The sequence below is a fragment of the Sylvia atricapilla genome, chromosome 2 (assembly GCF_009819655.1).
Source record: "Sylvia atricapilla isolate bSylAtr1 chromosome 2, bSylAtr1.pri, whole genome shotgun sequence".
NCBI classification, from domain to species: Eukaryota; Metazoa; Chordata; class Aves; order Passeriformes; family Sylviidae; genus Sylvia; species Sylvia atricapilla.
Window position 1 is genome coordinate 57,851,461 of NC_089141.1, and position 14,826 is coordinate 57,866,286.

Consider the following 14,826-nt stretch of genomic DNA (forward strand, 5'->3'; position numbering starts at 1 on the left):
TTTACAAAGCACAACTTTTTTCTCTTGGACAGTCTGAGGTATGACATTTTCTAAGAACTTTATTGATTAAAGCAAGGAAAAAAGGGAAGCTGCATGCACAAGAATTTTCTGTCTACACAAAAGCTCCATATAAAAATGAGACACTCTTTTAAATTATTTTAAATAAAACTATTTAATTTCATTATGCTATACATGATCAGCTACTCTAGCAGCCACTGTTTGGAGGAGACTAACTCACCAGCAATCACTGAACTTCACACATTTATCATGTGGCCCAAGACGATGGTGACCTGGTACTCTCATAATTTGATATAAGGCTTGTATAAGTGAAGCCAATGACATCTTGTCCTATCATGGATTCACTTCAAAGAAGGGCCGACTCTGAAATTAAATAAAATTAAAAGTTTGTGCAATAATTTTTCTGTGTGTTCTTGTTATCTTCTGTCCACGTGATGTATGTTGGAGGATGATTTGCCAGTGACTGTCAAGTTGGACTAGCCCATGTGTAGGAGGCCACTAGGATCTGACCAGAGCCCAAGGTCTGAGACAATGACTGGCTAAGCATCCCAAGGTCCAGGCATGGATATCAGACTTGAACCCCTTGAACTGAGGTGGTTTTCTCAATCAAAAAAAAGGGAATATGTGCATGTTTCACTGATTAGTTTCAAACCTGGTGAGACACAGAAGAGGAAGAATCCTGGGCTGTCTGTTGTTCAGGTATATGTACACTCTGTGTTTATGTGGATGCTGGAAAAGGCCATGCTGTCTGTGCATTGACACATGGCCAGTCATGTCTGTTGTGCTTATCTTTGGGACACTCATGTGTCCTGAGGTATTGTTTGGATCTAAAAATGACAACAGCAGCTGTCAGACTGAGAGTAGAACTCTCGTGGGTTTATGAGTCCTAATCTAGCCTGCCCTTAGGAAAGCCTGCACTATTTTATTCATATGAAGATCATATGGCAAACTATGTCCCAGCACTACTTATATTAGGAAGGGCAAGAATATTTTCCAAAGTAACTGACTTGCTCCCTCAAGCCCTGGTAAACAGGTTAGCAAAAATAGTCAGCTGATATAAGAAGTCCCCTCTGTGAAGAAAAGGTTTTAGTTTAGCTCTTCCATCTAGTCTATTCCATGACACAGGAACTCAAAGGAATCCCTACAGCAAGCTCTTTCTGACTATCCTCTTGGTGTCTCCTCAAAAAAGAGTAAATATTTGGTAGTATTTGATAGTTATGGAGAAGGGTAGAAAAATAGAGTTTAAATATCTATTAAGACACATAGTATTTTCTCCAACATTTTAAGTAAATAGTTTTACCATTAGTTCACATAGAAGCAAATTATAAAAATCACAAAGTGGCAAAATCCTTCTCACAGGATTTATTAGGCCTCATACTGGTATTTGAATTTTAATGAATATTAAGATTCACCAATAGAGGGAAAACAAAATTGTTCTTATTCTTCTGTCCTCGGTTTGCTTCCACTGTTTACCCTCTAAAAACTTCTGGTTCGTGTAGAATGTGAAGTCACATTGCATTTTCAAGGATGCTAAATGTGAACATGCACATATACATGTACCAGCTAATATAAACCAAAAATGCCTTATCTGTTTTTACATTTGACTTTAACAATATGATCAGGTTAATGATACATTTAAAGTTAATGAACCAGTTATTTTTAGACTAAGCAATGAGCATACACACTCATTCTACTGTGCAAATAACTGCTCTCTGCCAGTGGCCTTTGTATTGCTGTTTACACCTCTAAATTAGTCTTGAACAATTATTAATAAGATCTTATTGAATGTTTCTGTTGGTGCTTTTTAAAACTGACTGGTACTCTAAAAAAATATAACATCTTGCTGAAAAGTGATTTTATTCATTCAGTTTATATGTATCCTTAATGTGATATTGCAGAAAAATCAGCAACCTCATAGTGTTATATGTAAATTTCTGCAATAACCACAAGTATATGCTATTTTTTGCCCAAGAGAATATTCCTTAATCTGGTTAAATACTGGAAGACTTGGCATAATGGCTGAAAATAGCTGTGTGAGATTAACAGCTAAATTTTTGGATTGGTGAAGATGATAGAAGCCAAAAGTATGAGTATACAGACTGTACCACAAATCCACGTTCCAGACACGTTTTATGGCTTAGTATTATACAAAGAATGTTCCAAAAGGAAAAAAAAAGGGTTTTTTTTGTTACGTTATACAGATAACAAATTATGGTTTTTTTCTGAGTCAGCTGTGCCATTCGTGTAACTCCTGACAGAAAGAAGACAGAAATCCCTTGATTTCTGCCAAGTGAGTTCTGCAGCCAAATTTCTTATAAGCAGAGACTAAAAAAATATTGTGAATGGCCAAACTCTCACGTCATGTAAATATGGTGCAGAGGTAAAATAGGTATTTGTTCCTGTGAGCAAAACAGATAATCAGTTATTGGTCCTGTGGAATTGTACCTGTGTTCATGGTGGCTGCATTCAAATCTATCTAGTTATTTCTGCAACTCATGTATTAACATATTCAGGCTTTATACAGTATCAAAAAAAGTCAACCAGAAATGGATCCCAAGGTGGACAATGCAGTTTTGAGGAAATGCAGCATTGTTCTTCTATAGACAATATGACACTGTCTAAATGAGCACTTTTTCATTAAATATTTTTTTAAATATATGTATCAGTGGAGAGATATCTGTGGTGAATATGCAAGGAAAACTCTTGGATGACATGAAATCACACATAGGACTTGTTTTAAAGTGCCTGTTGACAGGCATTCTGAATAAAATTTTTGTCTAGACTACTGTGCATAGCTCACTTGTAACTGACCATCATCATTGTTTTGTTAGAGACTGCCTCCTCTCAGTCTCTGATTCCCAAGACACTTTAATCAAAACAAATTGGGCTACTTTAAAATGTGCAAATATCAACTCTTCTATAGCCCAGATCATTTTGACTGATGTAAATTACAGACTGCTTGTAACAGTGTTTGTGTAAGGGGTTCTACTGGGGAGAATAATGTCAGGCAGAAGGAAAAGGAACAGCAGGGCAGAACTGGCAATGGTAACCTTTTCTGTTAATACAGTTGAATCACGAAAAGACTGTTTATCCACAGGATAGAGGAACCGATGGCAAGTATGTAACACCAGAAGCAGACAACTGACACTAGTTTTGACAGGTTAGGACATAAACATCAGTAGCAATGCAATCCAGAGATCAGCAGTATATAAAGCTGAATAATGAGACACAGGCAGAGACAGATTCATGAAGAGTTCCAGTGCTTTCGCCAGAATCCATATTCCCTTGCTATAAGCAGATATTGCATTATCGGATACAGCCAGCTCAGCAAGATGTCAAGGGTGGAGAAAGTCATTGCTGTGTTTTAGTGTGGGAGTGACAGCCATAGGTTTTATAGTACCAGATGGGCAAACCTGTGGCATCTGAACAGTTCAAGTGTGGATCTGTTGCAGAAACTGTGATGTGAATGGCTGCGGGCAAGCTCTCCTGGTGGAAAGCCTTCTGGATCTGCACCAGAAGTGAGGAAATGAGCCAGCACTGGCTGTTTAAGCCAACATCAGCAGGTCTCTCAGGACTCAGCTGTCTGCTCATCCCACTCTCAGTCCACAATAAAGTAGTGCATAAATAACTGTCTAAGGAACACAGATATCTTCTGTATGAGGACAGTTCTTGGCTCCTCTGCCATAGGAAGTATATGACTTTGGGCTATAGGAATATTTTTCAGTGTTGAGATCCTTGCTACATGCCTGTACTACACAGCATACACTGCTGATCATTTAAAAATATAACTACATCTCTATTTATGCTGCAATAATCAGTGTACATCTGAAAGCAGAAATCAGTGATTTAGCTGGCTTTGTTGTGACATTGCTATAAATCTTGTTTCGCCAAATAAAGGTAGCAATAGACACAAAACTCACTTTTACAGAAAATTGAGGTCAGAGAATTTCTTAAGAACTTCCTGTTTTCCTTGTTCCCTAGCTGTGGTCTCAGCTTAAAAGTGAAGATGACCTCAGCAGTTAGCAGCCACAGAACTTCACACTGCAGCAATGCCTCCTCCTCAGTGCTGTTGAGTGAAAATGTTCTACTTTATTGCAAGTAAAGAGTCAAACCAACACCCAGATTATTTTCCCCCTGTTTTTCATGGAAAATATGCTGACTTTCTTTTTAAAATTTTGGTGCTAATTTTTTTTTTTTCATTAAAAAACCCAAAAACATACCAGTTTTAATTAAAAATACACAAACCCCAAAAAGCACTTGTGAGTCAATTTGATAAGACACACACTTGTTGCTCTTGTTGTTAGTAGAAGTATTAATCGATTTAAACTCAATTTTAGAGTTAGTAAGAAAATACCAAGAAAAATTGACAAACATCCTTGCAACTCACAGCATTTAAACTCCCCAACAAGACAGAGGGCTGTGTTCATTGCATTAACTTTTGATCCAAGATGTTACTTGAGTGTTCTTAAGAGTACCTTCCTTGTTTACCTGTTAGTGCTGCATGCATTGCATCTTAAATGATTGATGATCCAGATGTATGTGTATAGGCAAAAAGCCTTCTTTGTGTCCTTCTAATGATAAAGCATTACCAGGAGTTTGTAGCCAAATAAGGTAGATTTACTGCTACCTTTGTGCTGGTGATGTGGAAAGCAACTGGATAATACAACCAAAACTTGTTTTTGATCTCTCCCCTGGAAACTAGATAGAAAATACTACAGAAAAAGCAGCTGCATAGAGCAGCTATAATTTGTACAAAATTTACCATTTGGTTTCTTTATTACCGGTAAGTATTAACTTTGGCTTTTAAACTCTTTGGTGCTGTTTATTAGTGTCTGAATGGTTACAAGAAAAATCTGTGAAACACAATAAAATTTAAGTTACCTGGCTAGAGGTTGATTTTTGTTGTTGTTGGAGGTGGTTTTAGAGTTATTTGTATTTGTAGGAGCCAAGAACCCAGCAAATTCTCAGGATAAACTGCTTGACCTCACTACATCAAACTGCCCATGGCTTCAGCAGAGTATACAGTCCTTCACTGGCAGCCATAGCTGCCAGAAAATGATGATACACTGCCAGTATAATTTGCAGATGTTAGTAATCATGAATTCAGTGTTGGGCATAGAGGAATGTGGAGAGAGGAATCCCAGAGACTGGCCAGCAGCATTGCATGTGGCCAGAATTTTTCTCTGAGTTCACATGTGTGCTGCAATACTGTTTGTGCACCTTCTGTCCAGATATATTTGAACACACTAGGGAGTAGCTTCCTAATCAGCTGTTACCTGATGCCCATCTGCTATCCCAAATAACATGTGTCCTCTGTAACATTTACCAATATTTGCTTGTGGCTCATTACTTTTGCAGGATATGCTGTTTTGTAAGCTAATAGATACCCATTAAAGCTGGTATTCCTGTCCCTCACCTTAGGCTTCTGAAAGACTGCAATATTGGTCCCCATTACAGTCAAACAAAAGCTAGCAATCTCTAAAGGGGGTTTCATCCTATTCTGAGACACCTAAAATACTCATGGTGAAGTCTTCTCTGAAGGCAATTTTCTGTTTCCTCTGAATATAGAGAGAACCAAATATCACTAGCTTAGGAAGTTAACCTACAAGAAAGATTAAGATTAATATTAATCTAACTAAATATAGTTGTCTATAACCTCAGGGTCTTTTTGTAGTCTTTCAGGAGAAATATGTGCAATGCATCTCATTTTACAGTTTTTACAGTTGTCTAAAACAAGTGAGCTAAATCACATACTAGGGCTGTTTTTCTGTATTGATTATGGTCAAGTACATAAAGTTACTACCACAGGTATAGTCAAGATTTCTCCCACCCTTACTGGAGGTTTGGTAATGACAAATTTGCATGAAGACCATTTATCAATTAGACTTGTTTTGTAACTATAATTACTTTTCCCTTTGCTAGACATATATTACAGGAAAAAATACTTTTTCCATGTAAATACTTACCGGTTAAATTCTTGCTAGTGAAGTTAAGACTGGAATTTCAGGTCTCACTCAGCCTAAAATTCACTGAAAATTCCCATTGACTTAAATCAAGTTAGGAAAGCAATTTACGTTAATTGAGAACATCGTGGTGGGTGGATTTTTTTTTTTTTCTTTTCAAAAAGAAGAAATACATATGTATTCAGGATTCTTCACATCTTAATTATATGAATACCAAGGTTTCAGTCTCCTGGTACTCTTGGTATAGTGTTGCCTCCTTGTGTTTCCATACCAGTGTCTATTACCTAGAAGTTTTGAATGAAAACAGGAATAGGAATCAGGAGGCGAATGGAAGGTAACAGTTGGGACGGGTGCTTTTTTGCTTGTTTGTTGTGAGTTTTCTGCCTTTTTTTTTTTTATTTATTTTTTTTGAGACATGTCATCTAAATTTAAGATAGGAAATTCATATTTTATGACTCAGTAAAGCTTACTAATTTCTAGAAGTGGTCAGCATTCAGGATTTTGTACCAGAATTCAATGTTTCATAAGCAATTCTATCAAAACAAAAGCAAGAATTTGTTGTTTATTATGGAAAAACCCCGTATTTTTCTTGAGTAAGTGAAGTGTGAATTTCTTACACTTTTCCTTCACGTGTATCCTACAAAATATATGAACTTTTAGACCCCACCAACTAAATCTCAGGTATGTAACTCAACTTGCTGTATCTTTTGCTTTTAGCCCTCAAAATCCTCAGAGAAAAAGCCCAAGGGGTGGTAGCAGAGTCTTAATAAATCAGTGAGAGATTCTCAGCTGCTGTAATGGACATTGGATTAGATCTTGTGCTAGCTCACGTACCAAAAGTTATAAAACTTGCAGAGACTCATATGTTTCTTTTGAAATTCATTGGGATAACACATTTGTTACTAAAATAAAATAAACCAAACCAAAATAAAATAACAACATCTCTCCTTCCCTCTGCCATGTCTTTGTCTCTAAGCTTATATCCCCTCAAAAGTCAAAATTTAATAGATGAAGGGAAACTCTCTTCAGCCCAAGCATTAAGGGGGATAAAAGCAAATATGTCCGTCAGTCTGGCTATTAAGAGCAGCTGCATCAGAGACAGTTGACCACCAAATGGTATCCTAGCAACCTCCAGTAGCATCCTTATACATACTGCTATCAAGCCAAATTTATCCTTTTCAATATCTTAGCTTCGAGAGATCAGGGATGAATACAGAACAAAGGATGAAAATGCCGCCTGTGAGAAAGACAACATGGGGGTTTAATTTAAGCAGAGGTTATACGGAATGCCTGTATAAAAGGAATAAAAAACATCACACTTTTGTGAGGAGAAAAAATACCTTCCTCTGGTAAGGCACTCAGGCAGTTATTAACCAATTTGCTTTCAGAATACTAATCCTGTGTAAATTTTAGCTTGGAATAAAACTTGCAATATCTTGTCTCTTTAATTCCATTTAAATGTTTCCATTTTAAAGGGAATAAATTGGGAAATTATTCTTCCTCTTCCTGAGGGTAAATAATTTTGAATTATTCGAACTTTCTAAATCTTAAAAAAAAAGTGTCTAGGCAATTTTACCTATAAATTGTGGCTTTCAAAAAAATAGCTGTTATTGTTTCTAGTATTAAATCTGATAATTACAGTTCTGTTAATAAACTTTCAAAACTGAGCAGTTCCCTCTTTTTATACCATAAATTGCTTCTGTTCTCCTGTTATATTTAGACTCATTGATCCTGCACAGTCCAGATAATTTACCAATGTGCATAATGATCATGACTGTAAATAGCTTTGTCAAAGAGAAGAAAACTGAACCTATGTGCAGATTAATTACAGAATTTTCACCTTTTTTTTTTTTTTTTTTTTTTTTTTTTTTTGAGTTTTCAGCAAATACTGGAAAAGCCTGCTAAGCTTTTAGACCTTATACACCATAAAGGCTGGACTCACGTCCAGAGTAAATTAGCACAGTTTCACCAGTCTTAAGTTGAAATGAGGACCTCTGACCTCAGCTAGGGGTTTGGCTGACTTTAACAAAGATACTGATAATGCAGATAATAGCATGACCTCAAGCAGAAGCAGAACCGTCTCCCTTCAGTAGCAGATGCACTGCCAAGTAAGCAGTATGTTGCAAATATCAAGACAGTGTGCAAAGCTACTGATCACTGATCATTTTAAACTTATAGTCCAAACGTTATCCTTGCAGAGGACACACTCTAGGGAATGGATTTACAAAGTTATGTTTTTCTGATATAATAAGTGTTTTTGTATGCACCAGAAAATCTGTGTGAAAAGATATTTCCAAATGACAGCCTGCAGTACAGGGCTCTTTGGAGAATTAGTTGAGGAGAAGAAAATCCACAGAAGAAACCCAAACCACTAAATTATTCACTTTTTAAAATGGCGTAATTGAAGCAAGATTTTTATCCAAAATTCAGTCTCTCCCCTAATTCGTATTTCTAATTCCTTTTAATGATCTGTTTTGGAATAGGCTATTTAGCTTCCTATCCTTTGTTATTTATGCAGATGACACCAATCTTCTCCAAATATTCTTTCAATCTCTAGTTATCACTAGTAGTACTTCTTCCTCACATCAGTTGATACATTTTGTAGCTTCCAAGGAAAGAGTCTGCCATAGGCATATTTTAATCCAGTAAAATAATTTATTATACTCACTGCAGTTCCAAATTTACCTTCTACTCTGCCCCTAAATGCCTGTGCATTCATGCAACCAATCACAGGATTAAAAAAAAGCAAACATAATCACCCAAAAAATCAGACACATTGGCTTCTTGTAATCTGGCTACCTCTGTGCAAACTGTATGTTTCTGATTAGTTCCCTGGGCAATATATCAAAGGAGCACTGGACAAGAAGAAGCCTGAGAGCTGACAGAAGAGCTGCCCTCTGTTAGTCTGCAGCCACATTGACTGAGCTCTGTAACATATGTGCTGAATATTTGCCTGTGAAACAAAAATGTCTTCAGCAACTTAGGCTGTATCAGCAGGACAACAGGCCAGACCTATTTAAAAATGCCTTAGTTGTGGTCAATAAGGCAAGTTATAGTCTGCTGCATATACATGAATACATACGAAGAGATATTAATAATTTGGGTAGTCTCCCACACCAAGCATGCATTTCCAAACGTGGTGTGGATTTTCAGAGCATGTAATTTCTGCTTTAATTTATTTTGTTAGTCTGAGCTTTGTTAAGAGAAGAGCTAAGGATGCAGTAATCCTGTTCAGGAGAAAGACAATATCATACCAGGTAATAAGATAAAACAGCCCTTAGTTTTACATTCTTCTTGACAAAATGTTAGAGGAAACAGACAAGTCTTCAGAACCATAGGCCAATACAAATGCAGAGTAATTAAACAGAATTCTTAGAAAAGAATCAGAGTAGGCCTTTGCGTTTTTATGTGATACTAAATTAATGTTTCAAGGATATTAAAAACTTGGCAGCTAAGTGAACAGAAGAACCACTTCAGAGAAATCATATCCAATAAATGGTGAAGTAATTCAGTTTGATTGATTAGCATAGGAATTTAAGAAGGCACTATATGAATTGTTGGGGAGTTTACTGTAGTAACAAAAGCTGGATTTAGTGATTTGGGTGGTCATTTCCATATCCAAAATTCTATGTTCACCTAGATTGTAATTAAATTCTAGGTAAAGTAGTTTCCCTCAAGTGAAATTCCTGTAAGAATCTGGTGCCACCTCTTAGGCATTTTAACCTTGAGAATTTTTAAGGTGGAAGACAGCACATCTTCTTCAAGACTGCCTTTTATCTATATCATGCATCAGAAAAAGTCGGCACTTCATAAATCATACACAGTAAAGAAACTGTCCTATCTCTTGTGGGCAGAGTGTGAGAAGAAAAAAAAAAAAAAAAAGAAGGGGAGAAAAAAAGGCAAAACAAGACCCATACATTTTTAGCTGCAATTCCAGTTTGCTTGGCAAAGGAAGTTCCACCCATTGACAGGCAGGCCTTCTGCAATCTGTGTTAAGTGGGTGCATTGCAAGCACCTGGAGCTACAATGAATACTTTCCTTTTTAATTCTTTCTTGTAAAACAGATGGGAAAAAGCACAGCTAGTAGTGTTATGCTGTGTTTAAATATGAGAACACCATCATTTAGTCTCACTGTTGCCTTTCAGCCTGACACTTATATATTTGGACTCCCATGTTTTAATCAGGAAAAACATGTCAGTATTCAGGAGGCTGTTGTAGGCATCTACTTGAAGAGATCTGGAAAGATGCCACAAGTGACCTACTGCTTATGCAATGGCAGTATATTGATTAGAGGAGATTATAGTTCTCTGAATGAAAAGCTCTAGTTTAATGAGCATTTTGAGGGCAGTGCAAGAAATCATGTTATCTCTAAGCCCCATGTAGGTATGGGGCAAATAGGAGGATTCACAGATACACAAATTCAAATGTCAAAAAAAAAGGATAATTATAGCCTTGCAGAGCTGCTTCTTATGCACATGTCTCTAAGGTTTCTCCTAAAAAAAACCCCTCAAAAACCCAAAAAAACCAGCAAAACAACAAAGCAGACAAAAGTTGGAAAATCCAACTTTTTCCCAAAGGCTTGAAGAAGAACAAAGCACCTTTGAAGTGACATTAGGAACCTTGAACTGAAAAGAGCAGCACGGGAAAATTGTTCCCAACAAACCAAAGCATTTGAGATTCTGTAGGGGACTAAATGTTTCTGTACACAGATTCATAACTGGTAACTTTGACTATATATATAAGACCAGGTGTTTTTTCTGAAGTAACACTTATCACTTCGGGACTCAAAACATGGGCAAAATAAATAGGTGGGGTCAAGTCAAAGCTGGAATATTTCAGCTCTCATCTTTTTACATAGTGGGGAGGGGATATAGATGTGATGTAGAAGTTTCTCATGGAAGCAGTGCCTCAGTTTGCGAAAGATGGCTAGAACAATTGATTTAGAGGAGAGCAAGCTGTTTTCCCTTAGCTGTTTTTATTCTTGCTATCTAGTGGCTGTCCAATGTAAAATTCAGAAGTAGCACTGCTGTGCAGCAGTTCTGATGGCTAAGGTATAACACTGACACACAAACCTGTACATTTTAAACCTTTGCAGTCTGAAGAAGACCTAAAACAGAGATCTCCTGCATTAATGTTCTACCAGTAGGTAATCATACAAAAGATAACACGGCACAGGAAAAGTATTCTGATCTGATTTCTAGCTTCACAGAGGTACTTCAAGTTATTCCAACTCAAATTTTAATTTTCTTTTACCTAAAATGTCCAAATCAAATCTCTTTATAGTACTCATAAATTGCTAGGGATCAAAAAGCTGTTGAGTGAAATACTCTGATATACCTTCACATTAATTATTTCCCAAGAAGTCAGGATAATGGACTGGACAAATGAAACAAATACAACTTCATCTGGGTTATCTTTTAACCTCAGTGTGAAATTAGAGATAAACATAGCAGTAATCAGAATTTCAGAACTATAAAATTAATATGAAACACTTCCCACTCCTTGTATTGTGTTTTCCCAGTACTGAAAAGTGAAAAACAAAAACCCAAAACAAAAAACTAAGAAATAACTTTTTGAATTTGCTTTGGAATCAATAGGAAGTAGAGATATTTTCATTATTATTATTATTTGATTTTTATTTTCATTTTTATTTTTACTATGTAAAGGTTAAGATTTCTGTGGGCTAAGTAGGTGAGAATTAGTCAGTAACAACTGGAATGATGTTAAAAGCTGTTGAATTTTTCTATCAAGAAATGAGAAATTCAGTAACACATAAGAAAGTCCATCTGTTTCCTTAGTTTTCTATTTAGTATTTTAAAGCATTTTGTTCAAAGTACTATAACCTATGTTTGGTAAGGATATACACTATATATCAAGAATTATGTGTAGATTAAAGAAGCTATTATGTCTAAATTAGGAAGGTTTATTTTTGTAGTCAAGTAGACTACTTGAATATTAATATCTTAAAGATAAATTTACAATATATGTAAATAAATTTACAATATATTTATAAAAACATAAAAATCCATTAAACTATTGAACTGTTACATCTGGAGTTAAATAATAAAATCAAATATTGTGGCAATTCATAAAAGGAATTTAGTTTTTTCAAAGTGTTGAATTCAACTTTTGGGAAGTTATTTCCTAATTACTGGATTCATGAAAGGAGAATTTAAAAAAAATAGCAGAAGATGTCTGATGCTAAGACAAATCATCTCTTTAAATCAAGAGTTTCTGACACTTTATATCCCATCTGTTTTTAAGTAGTTAAGAAAAACTGATATTCAGTATTCTTCCAGTGCAAAGGAAGGAGATTAATATTTATGAATTATGACTCAGATTAAGATTTATATATTCATTCCACAAAAGTTGGCTTACTGAATCACCATTTCTCCCCACCTGAATTTCAGGTACCTTTTGCTTGGAAGGAAGCTGAATTTAAAAATACCTATTGTGCAGTGGGCATACTAAGCTTTAAAACACAACTTCTGATGGCTGAATGGCAGTGAAAGGCAACTACCAAGTTTTCAAGTAGATTTTCTTTCAGGAATAATTTCCAATCCACAAACAGAACTTGGAATAACAATGACAAGAAAATTTTAGAAAGTTTTTTTTATTATTTATTTCATCATCTTCCTAAAGGACAGTGTGCTTCCTTTTATAGTTATCATCATCAGCATCACTAAATATTTGCGTAAATAGTAAAGCTTAAAAAGGGGGAGCAAAATAAAAAAAAAAACAAAAAAACTTCTTAGTTCTAGAATGACTTCTTAGATTTTCTCTCTGCTGATGCTTTGTCTTACTTTCTGTGCTTCATTCAGTGTTACAAATTCTTCAATATTAGTATATAAATGCCCGAGATGTTTTATATTACTCTGACTTATTAAACCACCTTTGACTTCAAGAAGAACAACATTACAGTGTAATTACAAATGTTCAATAAACCATATCTTTTGTTCACAGTTGTTGAATTTATAAATTTATAATATATTTATACCTGATATGTTTCTTAAGGGTTGTGTTTTTTTATTATTACATATCATGCAAGTGCCTCTCTCAGAAAATCAGGAGCCCAATGAAGTCCTAAAGCTTTGAGTTTCCAATACCTTTGAAAACTAGGTAATATTAAAGTAAGATAAAGACAAGATTTTTGAGAATCACAGAAATGCTGAAAAATAATGTTATTTTTGCCATCCAACTTTATAATTATTTTTTAGGATCTGTGTAGAATACACAGGATTTATAATTCTTATAAATATGAATTGGATGAAATTCTACCCAGAATTCTTTGTGTAGGGTGTTCAGTTTGGGTTGGGTTTTTCCAATTTATTATTTTTATTATAAATGTTTCACATATTTTGAAAGTTTTATGTCAGCATTTAGTAGTGAATGATGAGCATGTTACTCCATTTTAATGGGCAGTAGTATAACCAAAGTTCAATCACTACGACTAAATAAAACTGGATATAAAATAGAAATATATGAGGTACCAATAAACACAATACAGTAAAGGCTCTTGTAAAATACTGTCCTTTCTTTTCCTGTGCTTTTTATACAGTGGAAACTATAGCTTTGGGAATCCTGATATATTTTAATGCAGTATGACATGCTGCTGTGGACAACTGGTAGGATTATAAGAATAAAAAGGGAAATTGTCATCCTAAACACCATGTCAGTATTTCAATTAGCTCTGAAATGATGTGAGTCAGAATGCATCTGTCTGCAATCAGTAATGCATTTAAAATATTTCAGGATCGAACTATTTCAAAGTGTGATCATATGCAAAATAGTTATTCAGTGCAGTTTTTTGTCTGTACAAGAGGTGTCTTTTTTCTGGAGAGTTTAGGTAGTGTAAATTTTTATTGAATAACCCTTTTTTTTTAAGATGTTCTAGTTTAAAAAATGTATTAGATTACTGAATAGTAAAAAGTAACCAAAATGTTGTTAATGTTTCTAGAATCATGGGTTTATACTTACTTTCTTTTTCCCATCATCACTAAAACATTTTAATGATATCAAATACAGTAACTCTATTTTATTATAAAGCATAATGACAATGAGAGAAAAACTACAGCTCCTGAGGAAAAGCTAGGCAATAAATTAAAACGGGATATGTTGATATTTTACACTAATGACTACAACAGCAAGGCAAAAGATCTTTAAAATCTGTTATAAACTGACTATTTGCTAGAGCTTTTCTAGTCAGCAGCTTTTCTAGTCAGCAGCTTATCATTGATCACAGTGCAGAAAAACTTTCCTTGGATGGGCTGGAGTTTAAACATGAGTGTTCTGGGTTGGGGTTCCAGACTCACTCAGGGGTCTGAGAGGCTGGTTTTCCCCCAGCAGAAAGCACCAGTCACAAACGGAGCATCTTCAGACACAGTGGCTGACATGCCACTTGACATCAGGCATAGTCACAAAATTGAAACACCGTAAAAATACTCTTTGAAAAAATACTTTTGTTTATTAAAAAAAAAAAAAAAAAAAAAAAAAAAAAATCCTCCATTCTTCAAACGGAAGAAATGCTCCAAACACATAAGCATGTCTGAGAAAAGCTTTTCAGTAGAACTTTCCTCATTATTTAACAGAAATTTTAGGCTTATTTCTTCCTCATTCCTGATAAGATTAACTGGAAAACAAGACTTCTATTGGCATAATAGTTTCAAGGTTTTAGAGTTCTTAATTTCACATTTGCATAAAAATGAAACTCAAATAATTTTACATAATTAAACATAAATGAAGTTTTGAAAGTGAATATTTTTAACCACACAATATTCTGTAACTATTCCTCTATGTAAACAAATATCCTTTTAAAGATACTAATAGTTCTCATCTGAGATGAGAA